We start from the raw sequence: 17970 nt of genomic DNA, 5'->3' as shown, positions 1-17970 counted from the left end.
TTACAGAGTAATATATTTTTTACAACATTTGCTTCACAGCCATCGGCCCATGTCCACCACAGACCGAAGGTACTGTTCAAAGATATGGGATAATTCAGCATCGGAGATGTTTGGAACTGCTTTGAAGTATTGGGGGAAGAGGTTTGGATGACTGCATTTGGAGTAACATTTTCTCCTGTCTCCTGCGACGCTACTCTGCTTCAGTGGACATTGTCCTCACGCTGGACACTCCAACCAACATGGAGCCATCAGAGATCATTAATCGGCTGAGGGACGCCGTGGCTAACGTCTCATCGGCTTTAGAGATAACTGATGATTTAACACTGTCAAGCTGGACCTTGTCCACAGGTGAGGCTTTCTGTCAGGTGATAGCGCTCCTCGACAAATGTAAGGAGCCGTTCTAATTCTGTTTTGAAATGGGTCACCAATAAATACTGTGGTGCAAATATCTTTTTCAGCCTGCCCCCTCAACTCTGCCGGAGGAACCGAATGTCAATGTGAAGATTCCTTCACTTGGTCATGTGACATCTGTGACACGTATGGTGCATGCAGCAATGCCAGTCCATTCACCTGTGACTGCATCAATGGAATCCCTCCATTTGGGACGTTCTGTCAGCCAATCTCAAGTAAGTGCAGCTCTTGTGAATGTGACGATCAGGACGTTGGTTTTTCCCTTTACAGAGTCATATACTTTTTCTAACATTTACTCCACAGCCATCGGCCCATGTCCACCACCAACCGAAGGTACTGTTCAAAGATATGGGATAATTCAGGATCGGAGATGTTTGGAACTGTTTTGAAGTATTGGGGGAAGAGGTTTGGATGACTGCATTTGGAGTAACATTTTCTCCTGTCTCCTGCGACGCTACTCTGCTTCAGTGGACATTGTCCTTACGGTGGACACTCCAACCAACATGGAGCCATCAGAGATCATTAAACGGCTGAAGGACGCCGTGGCTAACGTCTCATCGGCTTTAGAGATAACTGATGATTTAACACTGTCAAGCTGGACCTTGTCCACAGGTGAGGCTTTCTGTCAGGTGATAGCGCTCCTTGACAAATGTAAGGAGCCGTTCTAAATTTGTTTTGAAATGGGTCACCAATAAATACTGTGGCACAAATATCTTTTTCAGCCTGCCCCCTAAACTCTGCCGGAGGAACCGAGTGTCAATGTGAAGATTCCTTCACTTGGTCATGTGACATCTGTGACACGTATGGTGCATGCAGCAATGCCAGTCCATTCACCTGTGACTGCATCAATGGAATCCCTCCATTTGGGACGTTCTGTCAGCCAATCTCAAGTAAGTGCAGCTCTTGTGAATGTGACGATCAGGACATTGGTTTTTCCCTTTACAGAGTAATATATTTTTTCCAACATTTGCTCCACAGCCATCGGCCCATGTCCACCACTGACCGAAGGTACTGTACAAAGATACGGGATAATTCAGCATCGGAGAAGTTTGGAAATGTTTTGAAGTATTGGGGGAAGAGGTTTGGATGACTGCATTTGGAGTAACATTTTCTCCTGTCTCCTGCGACGCTACTCTGCTTCAGTGGACATTGTCCTTACGGTGGACACTCCAACCAACATGGAGCCATCAGAGATCATTAAACGGCTGAAGGACGCCGTGGCTAACGTCTCATCGGCTTTAGAGATAACTGATGATTTAACACTGTCAAGCTGGACCTTGTCCACAGGTGAGGCTTTCTGTCAGGTGATCGGGCTCCTCGACAAATGTCAGGAGTCGTTCTAAATTTGTTTTGAAATGGGTCACCAATAAATACTGTGGCACAAATATCTTTTTCAGCCTGCCCCCTAAACTCTGCCGGAGGAACCGAGTGTCAATGTGAAGATTCCTTCACTTGGTCATGTGACATCTGTGACACGTATGGTGCATGCAGCAATGCCAGTCCATTCACCTGTGACTGCATCAATGGAATCCCTCCATTTGGGACGTTCTGTCAGCCAATCTCAAGTAAGTGCAGCTCTTGTGAATGTGACGATCAGGACATTGGTTTTTCCCTTTACAGAGTAATATATTTTTTCCAACATTTGCTCCACAGCCATCGGCCCATGTCCACCACTGACCGAAGGTACTGTACAAAGATACGGGATAATTCAGCATCGGAGAAGTTTGGAAATGTTTTGAAGTATTGGGGGAAGAGGTTTGGATGACTGCATTTGGAGTAACATTTTCTCCTGTCTCCTGCGACGCTACTCTGCTTCAGTGGACATTGTCCTCACAGTGGACACTCCAACCAACATGGAGCCATCAGAGATCATTAATCGGCTGAGGGACGCCGTGGCTAACGTCTCATCGGCTTTAGAGATAACTGATGATTTAACACTGTCAAGCTGGACCTTGTCCACAGGTGAGGCTTTCTGTCAGGTGATCGGGCTCCTCGACAAATGTCAGGAGTCGTTCTAAATTTGTTTTGAAATGGGTCACCAATAAATACTGTGGTGCAAATATCTTTTTCAGCCTGCCCCCTAAACTCTGCCGGAGGAACCGAGTGTCAATGTGAAGATTCCTTCACTTGGTCATGTGACATCTGCGACACGTATAGTGCATGCAGCAATGCCAGTCCATTCACCTGTGACTGCATCAATGGAATCCCTCCATTTGGGACGTTCTGTCAGCCAATCTCAAGCAAGTGCAGCTCTTATGACCGTGATGATCAGGACATTGGTTTTTCCCTTTACAGAGTAATATATTTTTTACAACATTTGCTTCACAGCCATCGGCCCATGTCCACCACTGACCGAAGGTACTGTACAAAGATTCGGGATAATTCAGCATCGGACATGTCTGGAACTGTTTTGAAGTATTGGGGGAATAGGTTTGGATGACTGCATTTGGAGTAACATTTTCTCCTGTCTCCTGCGACGCTACTCTGCTTCAGTGGACATTGTCCTCACGGTGGACACTCCAACCAACATGGAGCCATCAGAGATAATTAATCGGCTGAGGGACGCCGTGGCTAACGTCTCATCGGCTTTAGAGATAACTGATGATTTAACACTGTCAGGCTGGACCTTGTCCACAGGTGAGGCTTTCTGTCAGGGGATCGGGCTCCTCGACAAATGTAAGGAGCCATTCTAATTCTGTTTTGAAATGGGTCACCAATAAATACTGTGGTGCAAATATCTTTTTCAGCCTGCCCCCTCAACTCTGCCGGAGGAACCGAATGTCAATGTGAAGATTCCTTCACTTGGTCATGTGACATCTGTGACACGTATGGTGCATGCAGCAATGCCAGTCCATTCACCTGTGACTGCATTAATGGAATCCCTCCATTTGGGACGTTCTGTCAGCCAATCTCAAGTAAGTGCAGCTCTTGTGAATGTGACGATCAGGACATTGGTTTTTCCCTTTACAGAGTAATATATTTTTTCCAACATTTGCTCCACAGCCATCGGCCCATGTCCACCACTGACCGAAGGTACTGTACAAAGATACGGGATAATTCAGCATCGGAGATGTTTGGAACTGTATTGAAGTATTGGGGGAAGAGGTTTGGATGACTGCATTTGGAGTAACATTTTCTCCTGTGTCCTGCGACGCTACTCTGCTTCAGTGGACATTGTCCTCACGGTGGACACTCCAACCAACATGGAGCCATCAGAGATCATTAATCGGCTGAGGGACGCCGTGGCTAACGTCTCATCGGCTTTAGAGATAACTGATGATTTAACACTGTCAAGCTGGACCTTGTCCACAGGTGAGGCTTTCTGTCAGGTGATCGGGCTCCTCGACAAATGTAAGGAGCCATTCTAATTCTGTTTTGAAATGGGTCACCAATAAATACTGTGGTGCAATGATCTTTTTCAGCCTGCCCCCTAAACTCTGCCGGAGGAACCGAATGTCAATGTGAAGATTCCTTCACTTGGTCATGTGACATCTGCGACACGTATGGTGCATGCAGCAATGCCAGTCAATTCACCTGTGACTGCATCAATGGAATCCCTCCATTTGGGAAGTTCTGTCAGCCAATCTCAAGCAAGTGCAGCTCTTATGACCGTGATGATCAGGACATTGGTTTTTCCCTTTACAGAGTAATATATTTTTTCCAACATTTGCTCCACAGCCATCGGCCCATGTCCACCACTGACCGAAGGTACTGTACAAAGATTCGGGATCATTCAGCATCGGACATGTCTGGAACTGTTTTGAAGTATTGGGGGAATAGGTTTGGATGACTGCATTTGGAGTAACATTTTCTCCTGTCTCCTGCGACGCTACTCTGCTTCAGTGGACATTGTCCTCACGGTGGACACTCCAACCAACATGGAGCCATCAGAGATCATTAATCGGCTGAGGGATGCCGTGGCTAACGTCTCATCTGCTTTAGAGATAACTGATGATTTAACACTGTCAAGCTGGACCTTGTCCACAGGTGAGGCTTTCTGTCAGGTGTTAGCGCTCCTCGACAAATGTAAGGAGCCGTTCTAATTCTGTTTTGAAATGGGTCACCAATAAATACTGTGGCACAAATATCTTTTTCAGCCTGCCCCCTAACCTCTGCCGGAGGAACCGAGTGTCAATGTGAAGATTCCTTCACTTGGTCTTGTGACATCTGCGACACGTATGGTGCATGCAGCAATGCCAGTCCATTCACCTGTGACTGCATCAACGGAATCCCTCCATTTGGGACGTTCTGTCAGCCAATCTCAAGTAAGTGCAGCTCTTGTGAATGTGACGATCAGGACATTGTTTTTTCCCTTTACAGAGTAATATATTTTTTACAACATTTGCTTCACAGCCATCGGCCCATGTCCACCACAGACCGAAGGTACTGTTCAAAGATATGGGATAATTCAGCATCGGAGATGTTTGGAACTGTTTTGAAGTATTGGGGGAAGAGGTTTGGATGACTGCATTTGGAGTAACATTTTCTCCTGTCTCCTGCGACGCTACTCTGCTTCAGTGGACATTGTCCTCACGCTGGACACTCCAACCAACATGGAGCCATCAGAGATCATTAATCGGCTGAGGGACGCCGTGGCTAACGTCTCATCGGCTTTAGAGATAACTGATGATTTAACACTGTCAAGCTGGACCTTGTCCACAGGTGAGGCTTTCTGTCAGGTGATAGCGCTCCTCGACAAATGTAAGGAGCCGTTCTAATTCTGTTTTGAAATGGGTCACCAATAAATACTGTGGTGCAAATATCTTTTTCAGCCTGCCCCCTCAACTCTGCCGGAGGAACCGAATGTCAATGTGAAGATTCCTTCACTTGGTCATGTGACATCTGTGACACGTATGGTGCATGCAGCAATGCCAGTCCATTCACCTGTGACTGCATCAATGGAATCCCTCCATTTGGGACGTTCTGTCAGCCAATCTCAAGTAAGTGCAGCTCTTGTGAATGTGAAGATCAGGACATTGGTTTTTCCCTTTACAGAGTAATATATTTTTTCCAACATTTGCTCCACAGCCATCGGCCCATGTCAACCACTGACCGAAGGTACTGTACAAAGATACGGGATGATTCAGCATCGGAGATGTTTGGAACTGTTTTGAAGTATTGGGGGAAGAGGTTTGGATGACTGCATTTGGAGTAACATTTTCTCCTGTCTCCTGCGACGCTACTCTGCTTCAGTGGACATTGTCCTCACGGTGGACATTCCAACCAACATGGAGCCATCAGAGATCATTAATCGGCTGAGGGACGCCGTGGCTAACGTCTCATCGGCTTTAGAGATAACTGATGATTTAACACTGTCAAGCTGGACCTTGTCCACAGGTGAGGCTTTCTGTCAGGTGATAGCGCTCCTCGACAAATGTAAGGAGCCATTCTAATTCTGTTTTGAAATGGGTCACCAATAAATACTGTGGTGCAAATATCTTTTTCAGCCTGCCCCCTAAACTCTGCCGGAGGAACCGAGTGTCAATGTGAAGATTCCTTCACTTGGTCATGTGACATCTGCGACACGTATGGTGCATGCAGCAATGCCAGTCCATTCACCTGTGACTGCATCAATGGAATCCCTCCATTTGGGACGTTCTGTCAGCCAATCTCAAGCAAGTGCAGCTCTTATGACCGTGATGATCAGGACATTGGTTTTTCCCTTTACAGAGTAATATATTTTTTACAACATTTGCTTCACAGCCATCGGCCCATGTCCACCACTGACCGAAGGTACTGTACAAAGATTCGGGATAATTCAGCATCGGACATGTCTGGAACTGTTGTGAAGTATTGGGGGAATAGGTTTAGATGACTGCATTTGGAGTAACATTTTCTCCTGTCTCCTGCGACGCTACTCTGCTTCAGTGGACCTTGTCCTCACGGTGGACACTCCAACCAACATGGAGCCATCAGAGATCATTAATCGGCTGAGGGATGCCGTGGCTAACGTCTCATCTGCTCTAGAGATAACTGATGATTTAACACTGTCAAGCTGGACCTTGTCCACAGGTGAGGCTTTCTGTCAGGTGATAGCGCTCCTCGACAAATGTAAGGAGCCGTTCTAATTCTGTTTTGAAATGGGTCACCAATAAATACTGTGGTGCAAATATCTTTTTCAGCCTGCCCCCTAAACTCTGCCGGAGGAACCGAATGTCAATGTGAAGATTCCTTCACTTGGTCATGTGACATCTGCGACACGTATGGTGCATGCAGCAATGCCAGTCCATTCACCTGTGACTGCATCAATGGAATCCCTCCATTTGGGACGTTCTGTCAGCCAATCTCAAGAAAGTGCAGCTCTTGTGAATGTGACGATCAGGACATTGGTTTTTCCCTTTACAGAGTAATATATTTTTTCCAACATTTGCTCCACAGCCATCGGCCCATGTCCACCACTGACCGAAGGTACTGTACAAAGATACGGGATAATTCAGCATCGGAGAAGTTTGGAAATGTTTTGAAGTATTGGGGGAAGAGGTTTGGATGACTGCATTTGGAGTAACATTTTCTCCTGTCTCCTGCGACGCTACTCTGCTTCAGTGGACCTTGTCCTCACGCTGGACACTCCAACCAACATGGAGCCATCAGAGATCATTAATCGGCTGAGGGACGCCGTGGCTAACGTCTCATCGGCTTTAGAGATAACTGATGATTTAACACTGTCAAGCTGGACCTTGTCCACAGGTGAGGCTTTCTGTCAGGTGATAGCGCTCCTCGACAAATGTAAGGAGCCGTTCTAATTCTGTTTTGAAATGGGTCACCAATAAATACTGTGGTGCAAATATCTTTTTCAGCCTGCCCCCTAAACTCTGCCGGAGGAACCGAGTGTCAATGTGAAGATTCCTTCACTTGGTCATGTGACATCTGCGACACGTATGGTGCATGCAGCAATGCCAGTCCATTCACCTGTGACTGCATCAATGGAATCCCTCCATTTGGGACGTTCTGTCAGCCAATCTCAAGTAAGTGCAGCTCTTGTGAATGTGATGATCAGGACGTTGGTTTTTCCCTTTACAGAGTCATATACTTTTTCTAACATTTACTCCACAGCCATCGGCCCATGTCCACCACCAACCGAAGGTACTGTTATAGATATGGGATAATTCAGCATCGGAGATGTTTGGAACTGTTTTGAAGTATTGGGGGAAGAGGTTTGGATGACTGCATTTGGAGTAACATTTTCTCCTGTCTCCTGCGACGCTACTCTGCTTCAGTGGACATTGTCCTTACGGTGGACACTCCAACCAACATGGAGCCATCAGAGATCATTAAACGGCTGAAGGGCGCCGTGGCTAACGTCTCATCGGCTTTAGAGATAACTGATGATTTAACACTGTCAAGCTGGACCTTGTCCACAGGTGAGGCTTTCTGTCAGGTGATCGGGCTCCTCGACAAATGTCAGGAGTCGTTCTAAATTTGTTTTGAAATGGGTCACCAATAAATACTGTGGCACAATTATCTTTTTCAGCCTGCCCCCTAAACTCTGCCGGAGGAACCGAGTGTCAATGTGAAGATTCCTTCACTTGGTCATGTGACATCTGCGACACGTATGGTGCATGCAGCAATGCCAGTTCATTCACCTGTGACTGCATCAACGGAATCCCTCCATTTGGGACGTTCTGTCAGCCAATCTCAAGTAAGTGCAGCTCTTGTGAATGTGACGATCAGGACGTTGGTTTTTCCCTTTACAGAGTCATATACTTTTTCTAACATTTACTCCACAGCCATCGGCCCATGTCCACCACCAACCGAAGGTACTGTTCAAAGATACGGGATAATTCAGCATCGGAGATGTTTGGAACTGTTTTGAAGTATTGGGGGAAGAGGTTTGGATGACTGCATTTGGAGTAACATTTTCTCCTGTCTCCTGCGACGCTACTCTGCTTCAGTGGACATTGTCCTTACGGTGGACACTCCAACCAACATGGAGCCATCAGAGATCATTAAACGGCTGAAGGACGCCGTGGCTAACGTCTCATCGGCTTTAGAGATAACTGATGATTTAACACTGTCAAGCTGGACCTTGTCCACAGGTGAGGCTTTCTGTCAGGTGATAGCGCTCCTTGACAAATGTAAGGAGCCGTTCTAAATTTGTTTTGAAATGGGTCACCAATAAATACTGTGGCACAAATATCTTTTTCAGCCTGCCCCCTAAACTCTGCCGGAGGAACCGAGTGTCAATGTGAAGATTCCTTCACTTGGTCATGTGACATCTGTGACACGTATGGTGCATGCAGCAATGCCAGTCCATTCACCTGTGACTGCATCAATGGAATCCCTCCATTTGGGACGTTCTGTCAGCCAATCTCAAGTAAGTGCAGCTCTTGTGAATGTGACGATCAGGACATTGGTTTTTCCCTTTACAGAGTAATATATTTTTTCCAACATTTGCTCCACAGCCATCGGCCCATGTCCACCACTGACCGAAGGTACTGTACAAAGATACGGGATAATTCAGCATCGGAGAAGTTTGGAAATGTTTTGAAGTATTGGGGGAAGAGGTTTGGATGACTGCATTTGGAGTAACATTTTCTCCTGTCTCCTGCGACGCTACTCTGCTTCAGTGGACATTGTCCTTACGGTGGACACTCCAACCAACATGGAGCCATCAGAGATCATTAAACGGCTGAAGGACGCCGTGGCTAACGTCTCATCGGCTTTAGAGATAACTGATGATTTAACACTGTCAAGCTGGACCTTGTCCACAGGTGAGGCTTTCTGTCAGGTGATCGGGCTCCTCGACAAATGTCAGGAGTCGTTCTAAATTTGTTTTGAAATGGGTCACCAATAAATACTGTGGCACAAATATCTTTTTCAGCCTGCCCCCTAAACTCTGCCGGAGGAACCGAGTGTCAATGTGAAGATTCCTTCACTTGGTCATGTGACATCTGTGACACGTATGGTGCATGCAGCAATGCCAGTCCATTCACCTGTGACTGCATCAATGGAATCCCTCCATTTGGGACGTTCTGTCAGCCAATCTCAAGTAAGTGCAGCTCTTGTGAATGTGACGATCAGGACGTTGGTTTTTCCCTTTACAGAGTCATATACTTTTTCTAACATTTACTCCACAGCCATCGGCCCATGTCCACCACCAACCTCAGGTACTGTTCAAAGATATGGGATAATTCAGCATCTGAGATGTTTGGAACTGTTTTGAAGTATTGGGGGAAGAGGTTTGGATGACTGCATTTGGAGTAACATTTTCTCCTGTCTCCTGCGACGCTACTCTGCTTCAGTGGACATTGTCCTTACGGTGGACACTCCAACCAACATGGAGCCATCAGAGATCATTAAACGGCTGAAGGACGCCGTGGCTAACGTCTCATCGGCTTTAGAGATAACTGATGAATTAACACTGTCAAGCTGGACCTTGTCCACAGGTGAGGCTTTCTGTCAGGTGATCGGGCTCCTCGACAAATGTAAGGAGCCGTTCTAATTCTGTTTTGAAATGGGTCACCAATAAATACTGTGGTGCAAATATCTTTTTCAGCCTGCCCCCTCAACTCTGCCGGAGGAACCGAATGTCAATGTGAAGATTCCTTCACTTGGTCATGTGACATCTGCGACACGTATGGTGCATGCAGCAATGCCAGTCCATTCACCTGTGACTGCATCAATGGAATCCCTCCATTTGGGACGTTCTGTCAGCCAATCTCAAGTAAGTGCAGCTCTTGTGAATGTGATGATCAGGACGTTGGTTTTTCCCTTTACAGAGTCATATACTTTTTCTAACATTTACTCCACAGCCATCGGCCCATGTCCACCACCAACCGAAGGTACTGTTCAAAGATATGGGATAATTCAGCATCGGAGATGTTTGGAACTGTTTTGAAGTATTGGGGGAAGAGGTTTGGATGACTGCATTTGGAGTAACATTTTCTCCTGTCTCCTGCGACGCTACTCTGCTTCAGTGGACATTGTCCTTACGGTGGACACTCCAACCAACATGGAGCCATCAGAGATCATTAAACGGCTGAAGGACGCCGTGGCTAACGTCTCATCGGCTTTAGAGATAACTGATGATTTAACACTGTCAAGCTGGACCTTGTCCACAGGTGAGGCTTTCTGTCAGGTGATCGGGCTCCTCGACAAATGTCAGGAGTCGTTCTAAATTTGTTTTGAAATGGGTCACCAATAAATACTGTGGCACAATTATCTTTTTCAGCCTGCCCCCTAATTTCTGCCGGAGGAACCGAGTGTCAATGTGAAGATTCCTTCACTTGGTCATGTGACATCTGCGACACGTATGGTGCATGCAGCAATGCCAGTTCATTCACCTGTGACTGCATCAACGGAATCCCTCCATTTGGGACGTTCTGTCAGCCAATCTCAAGTAAGTGCAGCTCTTGTGAATGTGACGATCAGGACATTGTTTTTTCCCTTTACAGAGTAATATATTTTTTACAACATTTGCTTCACAGCCATCGGCCCATGTCCACCACAGACCGAAGGTACTGTTCAAAGATATGGGATAATTCAGCATCGGAGATGTTTGGAACTGTTTTGAAGTATTGGGGGAAGAGGTTTGGATGACTGCATTTGGAGTAACATTTTCTCCTGTCTCCTGCGACGCTACTCTGCTTCAGTGGACATTGTCCTCACGCTGGACACTCCAACCAACATGGAGCCATCAGAGATCATTAATCGGCTGAGGGACGCCGTGGCTAACGTCTCATCGGCTTTAGAGATAACTGATGATTTAACACTGTCAAGCTGGACCTTGTCCACAGGTGAGGCTTTCTGTCAGGTGATAGCGCTCCTCGACAAATGTAAGGAGCCGTTCTAATTCTGTTTTGAAATGGGTCACCAATAAATACTGTGGTGCAAATATCTTTTTCAGCCTGCCCCCTCAACTCTGCCGGAGGAACCGAATGTCAATGTGAAGATTCCTTCACTTGGTCATGTGACATCTGTGACACGTATGGTGCATGCAGCAATGCCAGTCCATTCACCTGTGACTGCATCAATGGAATCCCTCCATTTGGGACGTTCTGTCAGCCAATCTCAAGTAAGTGCAGCTCTTATGACCGTGACGCTCAGGACATTGGTTTTTCCCTTTACAGAGTAATATATTTTTTCCAACATTTGCTCCACAGCCATCGGCCCATGTCCACCACTGACCGAAGGTACTGTTCAAAGATATGGGATAATTCAGCATCGGAGATGTTTGGAACTGTTTTGAAGTATTGGGGGAAGAGGTTTGGATGACTGCATTTGGAGTAACATTTTCTCCTGTCTCCTGCGACGCTACTCTGCTTCAGTGGACATTGTCCTTACGGTGGACACTCCAACCAACATGGAGCCATCAGAGATCATTAAACGGCTGAAGGACGCCGTGGCTAACGTCTCATCGGCTTTAGAGATAACTGATGATTTAACACTGTCAAGCTGGACCTTGTCCACAGGTGAGGCTTTCTGTCAGGTGATAGCGCTCCTTGACAAATGTAAGGAGCCGTTCTAAATTTGTTTTGAAATGGGTCACCAATAAATACTGTGGCACAAATATCTTTTTCAGCCTGCCCCCTAAACTCTGCCGGAGGAACCGAGTGTCAATGTGAAGATTCCTTCACTTGGTCATGTGACATCTGTGACACGTATGGTGCATGCAGCAATGCCAATCCATTCACCTGTGACTGCATCAATGGAATCCCTCCATTTGGGACGTTCTGTCAGCCAATCTCAAGTAAGTGCAGCTCTTGTGAATGTGACGATCAGGACATTGGTTTTTCCCTTTACAGAGTAATATATTTTTTCCAACATTTGCTCCACAGCCATCGGCCCATGTCCACCACTGACCGAAGGTACTGTACAAAGATACGGGATAATTCAGCATCGGAGAAGTTTGGAAATGTTTTGAAGTATTGGGGGAAGAGGTTTGGATGACTGCATTTGGAGTAACATTTTCTCCTGTCTCCTGCGACGCTACTCTGCTTCAGTGGACATTGTCCTTACGGTGGACACTCCAACCAACATGGAGCCATCAGAGATCATTAAACGGCTGAAGGACGCCGTGGCTAACGTCTCATCGGCTTTAGAGATAACTGATGATTTAACACTGTCAAGCTGGACCTTGTCCACAGGTGAGGCTTTCTGTCAGGTGATCGGGCTCCTCGACAAATGTCAGGAGTCGTTCTAAATTTGTTTTGAAATGGGTCACCAATAAATACTGTGGCACAAATATCTTTTTCAGCCTGCCCCCTAAACTCTGCCGGAGGAACCGAGTGTCAATGTGAAGATTCCTTCACTTGGTCATGTGACATCTGTGACACGTATGGTGCATGCAGCAATGCCAGTCCATTCACCTGTGACTGCATCAATGGAATCCCTCCATTTGGGACGTTCTGTCAGCCAATCTCAAGTAAGTGCAGCTCTTGTGAATGTGACGATCAGGACATTGGTTTTTCCCTTTACAGAGTAATATATTTTTTCCAACATTTGCTCCACAGCCATCGGCCCATGTCCACCACTGACCGAAGGTACTGTACAAAGATACGGGATAATTCAGCATCGGAGAAGTTTGGAAATGTTTTGAAGTATTGGGGGAAGAGGTTTGGATGACTGCATTTGGAGTAACATTTTCTCCTGTCTCCTGCGACGCTACTCTGCTTCAGTGGACATTGTCCTCACAGTGGACACTCCAACCAACATGGAGCCATCAGAGATCATTAATCGGCTGAGGGACGCCGTGGCTAACGTCTCATCGGCTTTAGAGATAACTGATGATTTAACACTGTCAAGCTGGACCTTGTCCACAGGTGAGGCTTTCTGTCAGGTGATCGGGCTCCTCGACAAATGTCAGGAGTCGTTCTAAATTTGTTTTGAAATGGGTCACCAATAAATACTGTGGTGCAAATATCTTTTTCAGCCTGCCCCCTAAACTCTGCCGGAGGAACCGAGTGTCAATGTGAAGATTCCTTCACTTGGTCATGTGACATCTGCGACACGTATAGTGCATGCAGCAATGCCAGTCCATTCACCTGTGACTGCATCAATGGAATCCCTCCATTTGGGACGTTCTGTCAGCCAATCTCAAGCAAGTGCAGCTCTTATGACCGTGATGATCAGGACATTGGTTTTTCCCTTTACAGAGTAATATATTTTTTACAACATTTGCTTCACAGCCATCGGCCCATGTCCACCACTGACCGAAGGTACTGTACAAAGATTCGGGATAATTCAGCATCGGACATGTCTGGAACTGTTTTGAAGTATTGGGGGAATAGGTTTGGATGACTGCATTTGGAGTAACATTTTCTCCTGTCTCCTGCGACGCTACTCTGCTTCAGTGGACATTGTCCTCACGGTGGACACTCCAACCAACATGGAGCCATCAGAGATAATTAATCGGCTGAGGGACGCCGTGGCTAACGTCTCATCGGCTTTAGAGATAACTGATGATTTAACACTGTCAAGCTGGACCTTGTCCACAGGTGAGGCTTTCTGTCAGGGGATCGGGCTCCTCGACAAATGTAAGGAGCCATTCTAATTCTGTTTTGAAATGGGTCACCAATAAATACTGTGGTGCAAATATCTTTTTCAGCCTGCCCCCTCAACTCTGCCGGAGGAACCGAATGTCAATGTGAAGATTCCTTCACTTGGTCATGTGACATCTGTGACACGTATGGTGCATGCAGCAATCCCAGTCCATTCACCTGTGACTGCATTAATGGAATCCCTCCATTTGGGACGTTCTGTCAGCCAATCTCAAGTAAGTGCAGCTCTTGTGAATGTGACGATCAGGACATTGGTTTTTCCCTTTACAGAGTAATATATTTTTTCCAACATTTGCTCCACAGCCATCGGCCCATGTCCACCACTGACCGAAGGTACTGTACAAAGATACGGGATAATTCAGCATCGGAGATGTTTGGAACTGTATTGAAGTATTGGGGGAAGAGGTTTGGATGACTGCATTTGGAGTAACATTTTCTCCTGTGTCCTGCGACGCTACTCTGCTTCAGTGGACATTGTCCTCACGGTGGACACTCCAACCAACATCGAGCCATCAGAGATCATTAATCGGCTGAGGGATGCGGTGGCTAACGTCTCATCTGCTTTAGAGATAACTGATGATTTAACACTGTCAAGCTGGACCTTGTCCACAGGTGAGGCTTTCTGTCAGGTGATAGCGCTCCTCGACAAATGTAAGGAGCCGTTCTAATTCTGTTTTGAAATGGGTCACCAATAAATATTGTGGCACAAATATCTTTTTCAGCCTGCCCCCTAAACTCTGCCGGAGGAACCGAGTGTCAATGTGAAGATTCCTTCACTTGGTCATGTGACATCTGCGACACGTATGGTGCATGCAGCAATGCCAGTCCATTCACCTGTGACTGCATCAATGGAATCCCTCCATTTGGGACGTTCTGTCAGCCAATCTCAAGTAAGTGCAGCTCTTGTGAATGTGACGATCAGGACATTGGTTTTTCCCTTTACAGAGTAATATATTTTTTCCAACATTTGCTCCACAGCCATCGGCCCATGTCCACCACTGACCGAAGGTACTGTACAAAGATACGGGATAATTCAGCATCGGAGATGTTTGGAAATGTTTTGAAGTATTGGGGGAAGAGGTTTGGATGACTGCATTTGGAGTAACATTTTCTCCTGTCTCCTGCGACGCTACTCTGCTTCAGTGGACATTGTCCTCACGGTGGACACTCCAACCAACATGGAGCCATCAGAGATCATTAATCGGCTGAGGGACGCCGTGGCTAACGTCTCATCGGCTTTAGAGATAACTGATGATTTAACACTGTCAAGCTGGACCTTGTCCACAGGTGAGGCTTTCTGTCAGGTGATAGCGCTCCTCGACAAATGTAAGGAGCCATTCTAATTCTGTTTTGAAATGGGTCACCAATAAATACTGTGGTGCAAATATCCTTTTCAGCCTGCCCCCTAAACTCTGCCGGAGGAACCGAATGTCAATGTGAAGATTCCTTCACTTGGTCATGTGACATCTGCGACACGTATGGTGCATGCAGCAATGCCAGTCCATTCACCTGTGACTGCATCAATGGAATCCCTCCATTTGGGACATTCTGTCAGCCAATCTCAAGTAAGTGCAGCTCTTGTGAATGTGACCATCAGGACATTGGTTTTTCCCTTTACAGAGTAATATATTTTTTCCAACATTTGCTCCACAGCCATCGGCCCATGTCCACCACTGACCGAAGGTACTGTACAAAGATACGGGATAATTCAGCATCGGAGATGTTTGAAACTGTTTTGAAGTATTGGGGGAAGAGGTTTGGATGACTGCATTTGGAGTAACATTTTCTCCTGTCTCCTGCGACGCTACTCTGCTTCAGTGGACATTGTCCTCACGGTGGACACTCCAACCAACATGGAGCCATCAGAGATCATTAATCGGCTGAGGGATGCCGTGGCTAACGTCTCATCTGCTTTAGAGATAACTGATGATTTAACACTGTCAAGCTGGACCTTGTCCACAGGTGAGGCTTTCTGTCAGGTGATCGGGCTCCTCGACAAATGTAAGGAGCCGTTCTGATTCTGTTTTGAAATGGGTCACCAATAAATACTGTGGTGCAAATATCTTTTTCAGCCTGCCCCCTAAACTCTGCCGGAGGAACCGAATGTCAATGTGAAGATTCCTTCACTTGGTCATGTGACATCTGCGATACGTATGGTGCATGCAGCAATGCCAGTCCATTCACCTGTGACTGCATCAATGGAATCCCTCCATTTGGGACGTTCTGTCAGCCAATCTCAAGCAAGTGCAGCTCTTATGACCGTGATGATCAGGACATTGGTTTTTCCCTTTACAGAGTAATATATTTTTTACAACATTTGCTTCACAGCCATCGGCCCATGTCCACCACTGACCGAAGGTACTGTACAAAGATTCGGGATAATTCAGCATCGGACATGTCTGGAACTGTTGTGAAGTATTGGGGGAATAGGTTTAGATGACTGCATTTGGAGTAACATTTTCTCCTGTCTCCTGCGACGCTACTCTGCTTCAGTGGACCTTGTCCTCACGGTGGACACTCCAACCAACATGGAGCCATCAGAGATCATTAATCGGCTGAGGGATGCCTTGGCTAACGTCTCATCTGCTCTAGAGATAACTGATGATTTAACACTGTCAAGCTGGACCTTGTCCACAGGTGAGGCTTTCTGTCAGGTGATAGCGCTCCTCGACAAATGTAAGGAGCCGTTCTAATTCTGTTTTGAAATGGGTCACCAATAAATACTGTGGTGCAAATATCTTTTTCAGCCTGCCCCCTAAACTCTGCCGGAGGAACCGAATGTCAATGTGAAGATTCCTTCACTTGGTCATGTGACATCTGCGACACGTATGGTGCATGCAGCAATGCCAGTCCATTCACCTGTGACTGCATCAATGGAATCCCTCCATTTGGGACGTTCTGTCAGCCAATCTCAAGTAAGTGCAGCTCTTGTGAATGTGACGATCAGGACATTGGTTTTTCCCTTTACAGAGTAATATATTTTTTCCAACATTTGCTCCACAGCCATCGGCCCATGTCCACCACTGACCGAAGGTACTGTACAAAGATACGGGATAATTCAGCATCGGAGAAGTTTGGAAATGTTTTGAAGTATTGGGGGAAGAGGTTTGGATGACTGCATTTGGAGTAACATTTTCTCCTGTCTCCTGTGACGCTACTCTGCTTCAGTGGACCTTGTCCTCACGCTGGACACTCCAACCAACATGGAGCCATCAGAGATCATTAATCGGCTGAGGGACGCCGTGGCTAACGTCTCATCGGCTTTAGAGATAACTGATGATTTAACACTGTCAAGCTGGACCTTGTCCACAGGTGAGGCTTTCTGTCAGGTGATAGCGCTCCTCGACAAATGTAAGGAGCCGTTCTAATTCTGTTTTGAAATGGGTCACCAATAAATACTGTGGTGCAAATATCTTTTTCAGCCTGCCCCCTAAACTCTGCCGGAGGAACCGAATGTCAATGTGAAGATTCCTTCACTTGGTCATGTGACATCTGCGACACGTATGGTGCATGCAGCAATGCCAGTCCATTCACCTGTGACTGCATCAATGGAATCCCTCCATTTGGGACGTTCTGTCAGCCAATCTCAAGTAAGTGCAGCTCTTGTGAATGTGATGATCAGGACGTTGGTTTTTCCCTTTACAGAGTCATATACTTTTTCTAACATTTACTCCACAGCCATCGGCCCATGTCCACCACCAACCGAAGGTACTGTTATAGATATGGGATAATTCAGCATCGGAGATGTTTGGAACTGTTTTGAAGTATTGGGGGAAGAGGTTTGGATGACTGCATTTGGAGTAACATTTTCTCCTGTCTCCTGCGACGCTACTCTGCTTCAGTGGACATTGTCCTTACGGTGGACACTCCAACCAACATGGAGCCATCAGAGATCATTAAACGGCTGAAGGACGCCGTGGCTAACGTCTCATCGGCTTTAGAGATAACTGATGATTTAACACTGTCAAGCTGGACCTTGTCCACAGGTGAGGCTTTCTGTCAGGTGATCGGGCTCCTCGACAAATGTCAGGAGTCGTTCTAAATTTGTTTTGAAATGGGT

Source organism: Hippocampus guttulatus, chromosome 20 (assembly GCF_054856545.1).
Source record: "Hippocampus guttulatus isolate MCC_2025c chromosome 20, RoL_Hgut_1.0, whole genome shotgun sequence".
NCBI classification, from domain to species: domain Eukaryota; kingdom Metazoa; phylum Chordata; class Actinopteri; order Syngnathiformes; family Syngnathidae; genus Hippocampus; species Hippocampus guttulatus.
This window is presented reverse-complemented; position numbering follows the sequence as displayed.